At 39.8% G+C, this 12,615-nt stretch overlaps 1 protein-coding gene across 38 annotated transcripts in view; it reads right to left on the minus strand.

Annotated features, from left to right (window-relative positions):
- ST8SIA6 (ST8 alpha-N-acetyl-neuraminide alpha-2,8-sialyltransferase 6) overlaps positions 1-12,615 on the minus strand; it is a 269,895-nt gene that overhangs the window by 41,956 nt on the left and 215,324 nt on the right. The gene's annotated exons all lie outside the window — the stretch shown is intronic.

The following is a 12,615-nucleotide window of genomic DNA, read 5'->3' on the forward strand; positions in this document are numbered from 1 at the left end:
GCCTGCCTCCACATGGTGACAGTTATTTAAAGTTGCTGTTGTTTAGTTGCTAAGTCACGTCCAACTCTTGTAACCCCATGGGCTATAGCCCTAAAGGCTCCTCTGTCCATGGGATTTCCCAGGCAAGAATACTGGAGTGGGTTGCCATTCCCTTCTCCAGGGGATCTTCCCAACCCAGGGATCAAACCCAGATCTCCTGCATTGCAGGCAGACTCTTTATCACCGAGCTACCGGGCAGGGCAATTTCGTATCTAAGCTTAGTCTAGAACGTTAAAATTCTCATTCATTTCCAATCAGAATAAAGGTGTAGTGTAAAATACATAGTCTTTAAAATGTTTTATTTTCATGAGATATACCCTCCAATAAATTGTTGCTGGCTCCAATTAACTTAATATTGAAAGATGTTAATCATAATGTAGCTAATTTTACTAGTAATTTAGCTGCCTAGAAGGGCTTTTGACTTTAAAGTCCTTGATATTTATTTATTTTTAAGGGTTTTTCTCTTTTTTTGTTTTTTCTTTTTTTCTTCTGTTTCTTTTTTTTTCTTTTTAAATTTTATTTTGTATTTTTAAGATTTTTTTGATGTGGACCATTAAAAATTTTTTATTGAATTTGTTACAATATTCCTTCTGTTTAATGTTTTCGTTTTTTTTTTTTTTTTGGCCCAGAGGCATGTGGACTCTTAGCTCCCCGACCAGAGATCAAACCGGCACCCCCTGCACAGGAAGATGAGGTCTTAATCACTGAACCACTAAGGAAGTCTCTATGGTCCCTAACATTTAAAACCAAGTTGAATACATTACAGCAGACCTATCTTCTATTAAAGGAGAAATACTCCTGGCCATCTTACAATCAGAAGACAACACTCAAGCTACCTGGGGTTCCTATGTTCGAAGAATCTGTTTTTATGTCCAGTCTAGAAAGGAAGCATTATCCTCTGACATTATAAAGGGGAAGACCAGAGAATATGTTGAAGGGAGTTTTTCCCCCTACGTGCTTTCCCTTTTCTAATGAAAAAATAAATCAACAATCAGCTTTTTTTGGAAAATTAAGATCACCACAGTACTATCATGATTCATAAGCAGGGAGCATGGCTAGAGAAGGAAAGAGCACATCAGTGTCACAAGTGTGGGCTAATTTGTGGAATAAATGTGCTTTTGTAATAGTCTTCTGTTGGGCTTCCCTGGTGGTTCAGTGTGGTTAGGAATCCACCTTACACTGGTTTGGGACCACCTTACACCACCAGGGACACTGGTTTGATCCCTGGTCCAGGAAGATCCCACATGCCTCAGAGCAACTAAGCCCATGCATTACAACTACTGAGCCAGCACTCTAGAGCCCAGGAACAGCAACTACTGAGCTCTTGTACTGCAACTCTTGAGTCTGTGCTCAACTACTGAGAGCTGAGAGCTGCAACTATTGAAGCCCGCACGCCCTAGAGTCCATGCTCCATATCAAGACAGACCTTTGTAATGAGAAACTGAAGAACTGCAACAAAGAGTAGCCCCTGCTCGCTGCAAATAGAGAAAGTCTGTATGCAGATACAAAGACACAGTACAGCCAAAAAATAAAATAAATAAATCTTAAAAAAAAAACCCACAACTTTCCTGTTGAGTAAAGAGCTCTAAATCACACTTTCTGCAAATTTACATTTATAGTTGGTTTTTAGTAGCAAGGTACAGCCTTTAGCCCACAACTGTGAGAGGCAGCTACCTATGATGTCACCCCCATTATGGATGACAAAACTAAAAGTTCTGAGATGAACAGCTTACTCAATGTTGTATTATAAGCAGATGAGCTAAGAATTAAAGTCACATCTTTTGATTCACAGTCTGGCTCCCTTTCCAATATATCACGCCGCATCTCATCTATTTTCATAATGAAACTGAAAATTAATCCCATCAGAAGTATTTTCTGGTAACAAGACATACAATAAATCATACTAAATAATGCAGCAAGTTATTTTCAAAAGAATAAGTAATGTCTATTTAAGTCATTATTAATAACACTCAAAATGAGATGTAGATTATAAATAACATACACAATGATACTAAGTAAATGTAATATTAAATTTTAAAATATTTTCTAAGACAAATATTGTATGATATCACTTACAGGTGGAATCTGAAAACAAACAAACAACAAAACTAGTGAATATAATGAACAAGAAACAGATTCACAGATGCAGAGAACAAACTAGTGGTTACCAGTAGGGAAGGACAAGACAGGAGTAGGGAATTAAGAGATACAAACTACTGTGTATAAAATAAATAAGCTACAAGGATCTATTGTACAGCACAGGGAGAAAAGCCACTGTTTTATACTAATTATAAATGGGGTGTGGGATTCCCCAGTGGCTCAGTGGTAAAGAATCCACCTGCAATGCAGGAGATGTGGTTCAGGAAGATGCCCTTGAGAAGGGAATGGCAACCCACTCCAGTATTCTTGCCTGGAAAACTCCATGGATAGAGGAGCCTGGAGGGCAACAGTTCATGGGGTAGCTGCAACACCGCTGCCATGAAGATCAAAGATTCTGAGTGCCGCAACTAAGACAGCACAGCCAAATAAATACAATAAATATTTTTTAAAAAGATATAAATAGAGTTTTCCAAAAGGTATAATTTATGGTTAATTATATTTTGGTTAGTTAATTAGTATTTTGGTCATCTGATGCGAACAGCCAACTCATTGGAAAAGTCCTTGATACTAGGAAAGATTAACGGCAGAAGGAGAAGAGGGCATCAGAGGATGAGATGGCTGAATGGGATCACTGATGCAATGGACATGAACTTGGGCAAACTTCGGGAGATGTTGAGGGACAGGGAGGCTTGGCATGCTGCAGTCCATGAGGTTGCAAAGAGTTGGACATGACTGGGCAACTGAACAACAACAGTGGTTAGTTAACTTAACCATTAAATATTTATTGTATACTTATTAGGTGCCCAGACCTCATCTTAAGATATTCATCTATCAATCCTACTTAAGCAGTTGAGATGCTAATTTAGTTTCCAATAACATCTCTTCATGGTGAAAGTCAATTTTCCTGTCTATTGAAACGGATGAAGACACTCCAATAATATTAAGTCAGTAGGCTTCTACATGGTATTCTATGTAGATCAAACATCTTTTGTAGTTAGTTTCTACAAAACCCCTGAAGAGCTCAGGCCTACATGAAAATAAATTCTGCAAGTCAATATGGTGGTATGATTTTCAGTCAATACACTCAATCATTTCCACTGGGAAACACTTTTTAAGGAATGGCTGATGAATGTGTGACAGCTAAAAAAGAGAAGCACGTAGCAAAGCAGACTGAACTGAGCTATGCACAGTACTGACCTACCAACAGTTCATTCACTGCAGGTGGGAGAATTCAATTTGCATCATTTTTAACTCAGCGAGATGGTAACTTTTAATTATTGTCACTGGCATAGGAGAAAGAGATCTCAAATCTTTATTCTCTGCATACTGTTTAGTGTCCCTCACACAAGTTAAATTTTCAAAAGCCAGTTTTAGGAATGAATTCCTAAAGATGCTGAAGTTCTTCACAGTGTCAGTGAAATCTCCAAATTGCCACAGTTGAAAAAGTCAGAAACTTATTTTAAAGAATACTTTCTCTGTCCTGAACCATTAGCTTTTTGGGTTTTGATAGTAATTACATGTTAAGACATATGTTAGGAAATACTGCAAACAGTGACTAACTTTAGCCAACCAAGAGGGAAAGGGGTGTCTATTTACAAGGACAGGGGACATGGTAGAGAAAGGCTACATGGATTGGTGAAGCATACTTAGGTGACAAGAGAGATAGAGGAGGAAAGCTGTGACCACCCTAAGTTCACACACCACCCAGAAAGAGCTACAACTACAGGTATGGAAGAGGCCACAGGACAGGAGAGATGGCCTTCGGCAAAGAATGAAGTCATACCTAAACTAGGGCCATAGAGAGGAATCCTGGGAAATAAGTGCCCTTGACTTTACCTCTCCTTGTTTTTCACTCTCCTACCAATGACTTTTAGAAGCTAAAAATTATGAGAATCCAACTAAGGTACCACAAGGAAGTCAGCCTCCTGAAGCACAGAGCAAGAATGAAAAAGACAGAAAGTAGACCTCGAAGGTTAAGAGAAATTTATAGCATAAACGGAAAGCTATTCATGGTGATATTTATCAGAATTATTTGGGGGTAACAATTGGGGCTTCTCAGGTGGTGCAGTGGTAAAGAATCTGCCTGCCAATACGGGAGACACAGGAGACACAAGTTCGATCCCTCGATCTGGAAGATCCCCTGGAGTAGGAACTGGCAACCCACTCCAGTATTCTTTCCTGGAAAATTCCACAGACAGAAGGGTCTGGCGAGCTACAGCTCATTGGGTCACAGAGTCAGACATGACTGAGTCTCTAAGCACGTACGTACGCACACATGCATGCATGAAACAGTTTACTTCATTGGACTGATTTGGTTATAATGCCAAAATCAAGCAGTACCTCACTGTCAAAAAATATAATTGTAAGGATCTTCTTCACAAACATCTGCAACATGCAAATACATCATCAGGACAGAAAGAATGAATAAATAATGAAGTGGCTATTTAACCTCTCTACATTTTCTCTCACAGCACTGTTGCTATATGATTTCTGAAGAAGAAAAAAAGATGACCCCCCCTTGTAAGTTCATAGAAAGAAATCTTCAGACATAGAAGAGGATACTCAGAGTTTGAAAATCATAATTTCATAATCTTATACTATCAACATTTAGAACTAGGATCCTATATATCACAAGGAATCAGAAAGAATCGATTAATTTAGTGTTTCTCCATCTGTTGAAAAGGAGCATATAGTTAGAGTGAGCTAAAAGAGTGAATGAGCTGGCATGGATAGTGTACCTGGCAAGATCTTTAAACCACACTGGAGTGGCTATTAACCTTTCGCCTTTTAAATTCTTATGACTCATATAAGCCGAGTTATCTCTTCCTCCTGTGTCCTTTCCACCACCCTAAATCCTCTGAATATCTCCACAGCACTTACCTTTTGTCTTCATGTATTTACTCAATAAATGCTTACTGAGTATCTCATATGGGTAAGGTATTGTTCTAGAGACTGATAACTAAAATAGTGAACAAAATGAATTTTTTAAAAAAATCCATGTTCTCATGAAATTTATATTATAATAGGGGACTGTGGACAATAAATCTAATGTATGGGCTGACTTGTATTTCCCCAAATTCATATGTTGAAACCCTAACCCCCAAGACCTCCAAACATGACTGTATTTGGAGATAAGGCCTTTAAATAGGGGGTTAAATTGAAATGAGATCATTAGTGATCCCTTGGTCTCCTGAGACCACTAAGGATCCCTGGGTCTCACTCGGTCATGTCTGACTCTTTGCAGGCAGATTCTTTACCATCTGAGCCATCAGGGAAGCCCTAAATTGAAATGAGGCCCTTAGGGTGGCCCTAGTCCAATCTACTTATGTTCTTTTAAGGAAATGAAATTTGTAGATACAGAGAGATACCAGGATGGTGGCACACACATAGAAAAGACCAAACAAAGAGAAAAGACCATATATCTATGCTTCATACATATAGCAAGAAGGCAAGGAGAGAGACTTCAGAGAAACCAAACCTGCCAACACTGCAATCTTGGACTTTAAGGCTCTAGAACTGTGAGAAAATAAATTTCTGTTGTTTAGGCCATCTTGCTGTTGTTGCTTAGACACTAAGTCATGTCCAGCTCTTTGTGATCCCATGGACTGTAGTTCACCAGGCTCCTCCACCATGGGATTTTCCAGGCAAGAGTACCGTAGTGGGTTGCCATTGCCTTCTCCGATGTGGGATCTTAGTGCCTCAACAAAGGATTGAACCTCTATCCCTTGCATTGGAAAGCAAAGTCTTAACTACTGGACCACCAGGGAAGACTCATTCCAGCTTTCTTGTGGTTACTGTTTGCACATGATATATTTTTCTTTCCTTTCACTTTCATTCTATTTGTATATTTGAATTCAAAATGTGTCTTCTATAGGTAGCATATAATTTGATCACGCTTTTTAATCCAGTCTGACAATCTCTGCCTTTTGATTACATGATTTAATCTGGTCATTTTTAATGTTACTACTGATACAGTAAGATTTACCTCTGACAATCAACATTTTTTTAATTCTTTTAAAATTTAAGTTAATTTATTTATTTTAATTGGAGGATAATTACTTGACAATATCGTGGTGTTTTTTGCCATACACTGGCATGACATCTTTAATAATTTAAACTATATTTTTAGTGGTTGCTCTAGGGTTTACCATATATATCTTATCAGAATCAGCTTTCAATCTGTACTAGTTTAACTGTACCGATATATAGAAATAATACTTTTATATAGTTCTCTTCCCTTTTTCTTCTTTGTGTTGAATTTTTGTTATACAATATTACATCTATTAATGTTATAAACCAACTATGCATTATTATATTTGTTTCTTTACCATTTGTAGTCATTTCCTTAGCCTGATACAACTTTGCTTCTACCACCCTCTTTGTGCTTTTTATTGGCAAGTATATTACACGTATATTTGAGAAGTGCTCCCAGGACTTTGCAGGCTGCTGTAAGAATTTTGTCTTTTATTTTGAGTGAAATGGGAAGACATTAGATCAGAAAAGTGACCTGATCTAACTTACATTTAAAAAGGTTCCAACTGTCTACTTCATTGAGAATATTCTCCAAGAGAGCAGGAATAAAAGCTAGAAGAATTAGAGATGTTTGCCAATAGTGAAATAAAGATGGCTTGGACCAGGGTGGAAGTGATAAAGTGAGTAAGAAATTATCCACTTCTGGGTATGACTTCAAGGTGGCCAGTAAGATTTAATGATAGATCTAGATAAAAATAAAGGAGTCGAGGGCGGGGCTAAGATGGCAGAGGAAGAGGACGGGGAGACCACTCTCTCCTCCACAAATTTATCGAAAGAACATCTGAACGCTGAGCAAACTTCACAAAACTACTTCTGAAGGCTGGCAGAGGACGTCAGGCTTCCACAAAGACAGCGCATTATCTTCAAAAGAGGTAGGAGAAATTATAAAAGATAAAAAGAGAGACAAAAGAGTTAGGGACGGAGACCCGTCCCGGGGAGGTAGTCGTAAAAGAGGAGAAATTTCCAAGCACCAGGAAACCCTCTCACCGGCGGGTGTGGGGGAAGATTTCTTATCTCGGAGGGCAATGTAACTGGGAGGAAAAAATAAATAAAACCCACAGATTACGTGCCTAAAGCAACTCCCAGCAAAGAACCCCAGACGTTCGCATCATCCGCCACCAGCAAGTGGGGGCTGAACGGAGAGGAGCGGGCGGCACTGCCTAGGGTGAGGACCGGGCCCGAGTGCCCTGAGGGCAATCTGAGGGAGTAACGTGAGATAGTAACCTAAACTGTGGGACAGCCAGAGAGAGAGAACTATCCCGCGAAAAGCCCAACTCTAAGGCACTGCCGGCCTGCTCACAGAGCAAAGGAGTGAGCGATACCAGAGGAGAGCTAGCCAGCTGCGGACCGCTCCATCCCCCGCCGGACACAGCGGGCAGGCGGGGCCACCCAGAGCTGGAAAGGGGCAAACTCGGCCCCAGAGAGGGCACCCCCTACCAAACTGCAAACAGGCTCCCAGTTTCTAAGCAAAGACTGCCTGAGATCCCGGAGGGTCGACAGCCGCCGGGAGGGTCGCACCAAGAGACCAGCTCCCCAGAACCGACACAAAGCACACCGGAGCCGGGCGCGCCCGTAAACCGAGGCGGGGACCAGGGAGGTGATAAGCCGCACCGCCCCAACAGGGGAGAGCGCATTCGCCAAACTCCTGGCCGCCTGAGCAGCTCCGACCGGGAATGGCACAAGCCGTGGGCGAAACCGAGTCTGCGCCTTTGTGGAGTAACCGGGAGCCTGAACCTGAGCAGCTTAGACCTGGGAAGTGCACGCATCTCAGGGCCCACTCCCCAGCCCACTCCCCGGCTGAGTAACCTGAAGCCTGAGCAGGGTAGACGGGGAAAGCACACACGCCGAGAGCGGGGGCGAACCCAGTGCGGCCGAGACACTGCGAGCTCACCACACACACGCCAGGTTTGCAGTGTTCCTTCCTCCCCACAGCACGATTGAACAAGCGAATTTAGACCACCTCCACCCCTTTGTTGCAGGGCGGAAATGAGATACTGAAGAGACCTCCAAACAGAAGCCAAATAAACAGAGGGAAGCGCTTTGGAAGTGACACGCCAACAGATTAAAATCCCTGTAGTTAATACCGACTGCATTGAAAAGGACCTATAGATCTTGAAAAGTATAAGCAGGAATAAGGATCTATCTGAAACTGAGCAGACCCCACACTGCTCACAACAGCTCAAGAGAAAGTCCGGGATATATATTTTTTCACTATTATTATTATTATTTTTTTAATTAAAAAAAAATTTATTTTCTCTTCTTTCCTTTTTCTTCAAGTCCTCTATTACACCTTTAACTTTCATTTTCATAACCCACTATTAACTTGCAAAAAAAACCCCTATTTTTGAAGCAAACTGCATACATATATCTTATACCTTTTGTTTTCTTTTTTTACTGTTTTTTTCCTGTTTTACTTTTTTTAATGTTTCTTTTTTTTACTGTTTTACTGTTTTTTTTCTTTTTACACTGTTTCCTTTTTTCTTTTTTTTTATATTGTAAGTTTTATAAGAGTCTAACCTCTACTCTAGATTTTTAATCTTTGTTTTACATATTTGACATCAATTTTGTACATTTAAGTACCCGATCTTTAGGACCCATTTTTACTCAGGAGTGTGATCACTGGCCTGATTACTCTCTCCCCCCTATTGATGCTCTTTCTTCTCCCCCAGGGAACCTCTATCTCCCACCCTCCTCCTTCTCTTCTCAACCCAATTCTGTGAATCTCTGAGGGTGTTCTGGGTACCGGAGAACACTTCAGGAACAGGATACTGCCCAGATCTCTCTCTCCCCTCTTGATTCCTCCCTTTCTACTCATGCTCACCTCTATTACCTTCCTCCCCCCTCTCTATGTATCTCTGTGAACCACTCTGAGTGTTCCAAACTGTGGAAAGCACAGAGGGAAGTGCTTACTGGCTAGATTGCTCTCTCCACATTTGAATTCCCCTCTTCCCCTCCTGGTCACCTCAACCCCCCCGCCTCACCTCATCTCTCCATGTAACTCAGTGAACCTTTCTGGGTATCCCTCACTGTGGAGAATCTTTTCACCATTAACCTAAAAGTTTTATTATTGATGCTGTATGGAAGGAAAAGTCTTGAGGCTACTGCAAGAATAAGACTGAAAGCCAGGGGAAACATTAATTAATAAGAGACCATCCAATAGCCTCCACATATACACTGAAACCAAGCTCCACCCAAGAGCCAATAAGTTCCAGAGCAAGACATACCACGCAAATTCTCCAGCAACGCAGGAACATAGCCCTGAGCATCAATATACAGGCTGCCCAGAGGCACACCAAATCCATAGACATCTCAAAAATTAATACTGGTCACTCCATTGCACTCTAGAGAGCAGAAATCCAGCTCCACCCACCAGAACACCGACACAAGCTCCCCCAACCAGGAAGCCTTGACAAGCCACCTGTCCAGCCCCAACCACAGTGAGGAACCTCCACAATAAAGAGGAACTTCATACTACCAGAATATAGAAGGGCCACGCCTAACACAGCAATCTAAACAAGATGAAAAGGCAGAGAAATACTCAGCAAGTAAAGGAAAATGAGAAATGCCCACCAAACCAAACAAAAGAGGAGGAGATAGGGAATCTATCTGAAAAAGAATTTAGAATAATGATAATAAAAATGATCCAAAATCTTGAAAGCAAAATGGAGTTACAGATAAATACCGGGAGACAAGGATTGAGAAGATGCAAGAAATGTTTATCAAGGACTTAGAAGAAATAAAAAGGAGTCAATATAGAATGAATAATGAAATAAAGGAGATAAAAGACACTCTGGAGGGAACCAACAGTAGAATAACGGAGGCAGAAGATAGGATAAGTGAGGTAGAAGATAGAATGATGGAAATAAACGAAGCAGAGAGGAACAAAGAAAAAAGAATCAAAAGAAATGAGGAAAACCTCAGGGACCTCTGGGACAATATGAAACGCTCCAACATTCGAATCATAGGAGTCCCAGAAGAAGAAGATAAAAGGAAAGGCCATGAAAAAATACTCGAGGAGATAATAGTTGAAAATTTCCCTAAAATGAGGAAAGAAATAGTCACAGAAGTCCAAGAAACCCAGAGAGTTCCAAACAGGATAAACCCAAGGCGAAACACCCCAAGACACATATTAATCAAATTAACAAAGATCAAACACAAAGAACAAATAGTAAAAGCAGCAAGGGAAAAACAACAAATAACACACAAGGGGATCCCCATAAGGATAACAGCTGATCTTTCAATAGAAACCCTTCAGGCTAGAAGGGAATGGCAGGACATACTTAAAGTAATGAAAGAGAATAATCTACAACCCAGATTACTGTACCCAGCAAGGATCTCATTCAGATATGAAGGAGAATTCAAAAGCTTTACAGACAAGCAAGAGCTGAGGGAATTCAGCACCACCAAACCAGCTCTCCAGCAAATGCTAAAGGATCTTCTCTAAACAGGAAACACAGAAAGGATGTTTCAACACGAACTCAAAACAACAAAGTAAATGGCAAAGGGATCATACTTTTCAATAATTACCTTAAATGTAAATGGGTTGAATGCCCCAACCAAAAGACAAAGGCTTGCTGAATGGATACAAAAACAAGACCCCTATATATGCTGTCTACAAGAGACCCACCTCAAAACTAGGGACACACACAGGCTGAAAGTGAAGGGATGGAAAAACATATTTCATGCAAACGGAGACCAAAAGAAAGCAGGAGTCGCAATACTCATTTCAGATAAAATAGACTTTAAAATAAAGGATGTGAAAAGGGACAAAGAAGGACACTACATAAAGATCAAAGGATCAATCCAAGAAGAAGACGTAACAATCATAAATATATATGCACCCAACATAGGAGCACCACAATATATAAGGCAAATACTAACAAGTATGAAAGGGGAAATTAACAATAACACAATAATAGTGGGAGACTTTTAATACTCCACTCACGCATATGGATAGATCAACTAAACAGAAAATTAACAAGGAAACACAAACTTTAAATGATACAACAGACAAATTAGATTTAATTGATATTTACAGGACTTTCCACCCCAAAACAATCAATTTCACCTTTTTCTCAAGTGCACATGGAACTTTCTCCAGGATAGATCACATCCTGGGCCATAAATCTAGCCTTGGTAAATTCAAAAAAATTGAAATCTTCCCAGCCATCTTCTCTGACCACAATGCAGTAAGATTAGACCTCAATTACAGGAAAAAAACTATTAAAAATTCCAACATATGGAGGCTAAACAACACGCTTCTGAATAACCAACAAATCACAGAAGAAATCAAAAAAGAAATAAAATTATGCATAGAAACGAATGAAAATGAAAACACAACAACCCAAAACCTATGGGACACTGTAAAAGCAATACTAAGGGGAAGGTTCATAGCAATACAGGCGTACCTCAAGAAACAAGAAAAAAATCAAATAAATCAACTAACTCTACACCTAAAGCAACTAGAGAAGGAAGAAATGAAAAACCCCAGGGTCAGTAGAAGGAAAGAAATCTTAAAAATTAGGGCAGAAATAAATGCAAAAGAAACAAAAGAGACCATAGCAAAAATCAACAAAACTAAAAGCTGGTTTTTTGAGAAGATAAACAAAATTGACAAGCCATTAGCCAGACTCATCAAGAAACAAAGGGAGAAGAATCAGATCAACAAAATTAGAAATGAAAATGGAGAGATCACAACAGACTCCACAGAAATACAAAGGATCATAAGAGACTACTACCAACAGCTATATGCCAATAAAATGGACAACTTGGAAGAAATGGACAAATTCTTAGAAAAGTATAACTTTCCAAAACTGAACCAGGAAGAAATAGAAGATCTTAACAGACCCATCACAAGCACGGAAATCGAAACTGTAATCAGAAATCTTCCAGCAAACAAAAGCCCAGGACCAGACGGCTTCACAGCGGAATTCTACCAAAAATTTAGAGAAGAGCTAACACCTATCCTACTCAAACTCTTCCAGAAAATTGCAGAAGATGGTAAACTTCCAAACTCATTCTATGAGGCCACCATCACCCTAATTCCAAAACCAGACAAAGATGTCACAAAAAAGGAAAACTACAAGCCAATATCACTGATGAACATAGATGCAAAAATCCTTAATAAAATTCTAGCAAACAGAATCCAACATCATATTAAAAAGATCATACATCATGACCAAGTGGGCTTTATCCCAGGAATGCAAGTTTTTTTTAACATCCGCAAATCAATCAATGTAATACACCACATTAACAAATTGAAAGAAAAAAACCATATGGTTATCTCAATAGATGCAGAAAAAGCCTTTGACAAAATTCAGCATCCATTTATGATTAAAACCCTCCAGAAAGCAGGAATAGAAGGAACATATCTCAACATAATAAAAGCTATATATGACAAACCCACAGCAAACATTATCCTCAATGGTGAAAAATTGAAAGCAT

Source organism: Giraffa tippelskirchi, chromosome 13, assembly GCF_054371585.1.
Source record: "Giraffa tippelskirchi isolate mGirTip1 chromosome 13, T2T-mGirTip1v1.2.pri, whole genome shotgun sequence".
In the NCBI taxonomy this organism is placed as follows: domain Eukaryota; kingdom Metazoa; phylum Chordata; class Mammalia; order Artiodactyla; family Giraffidae; genus Giraffa; species Giraffa tippelskirchi.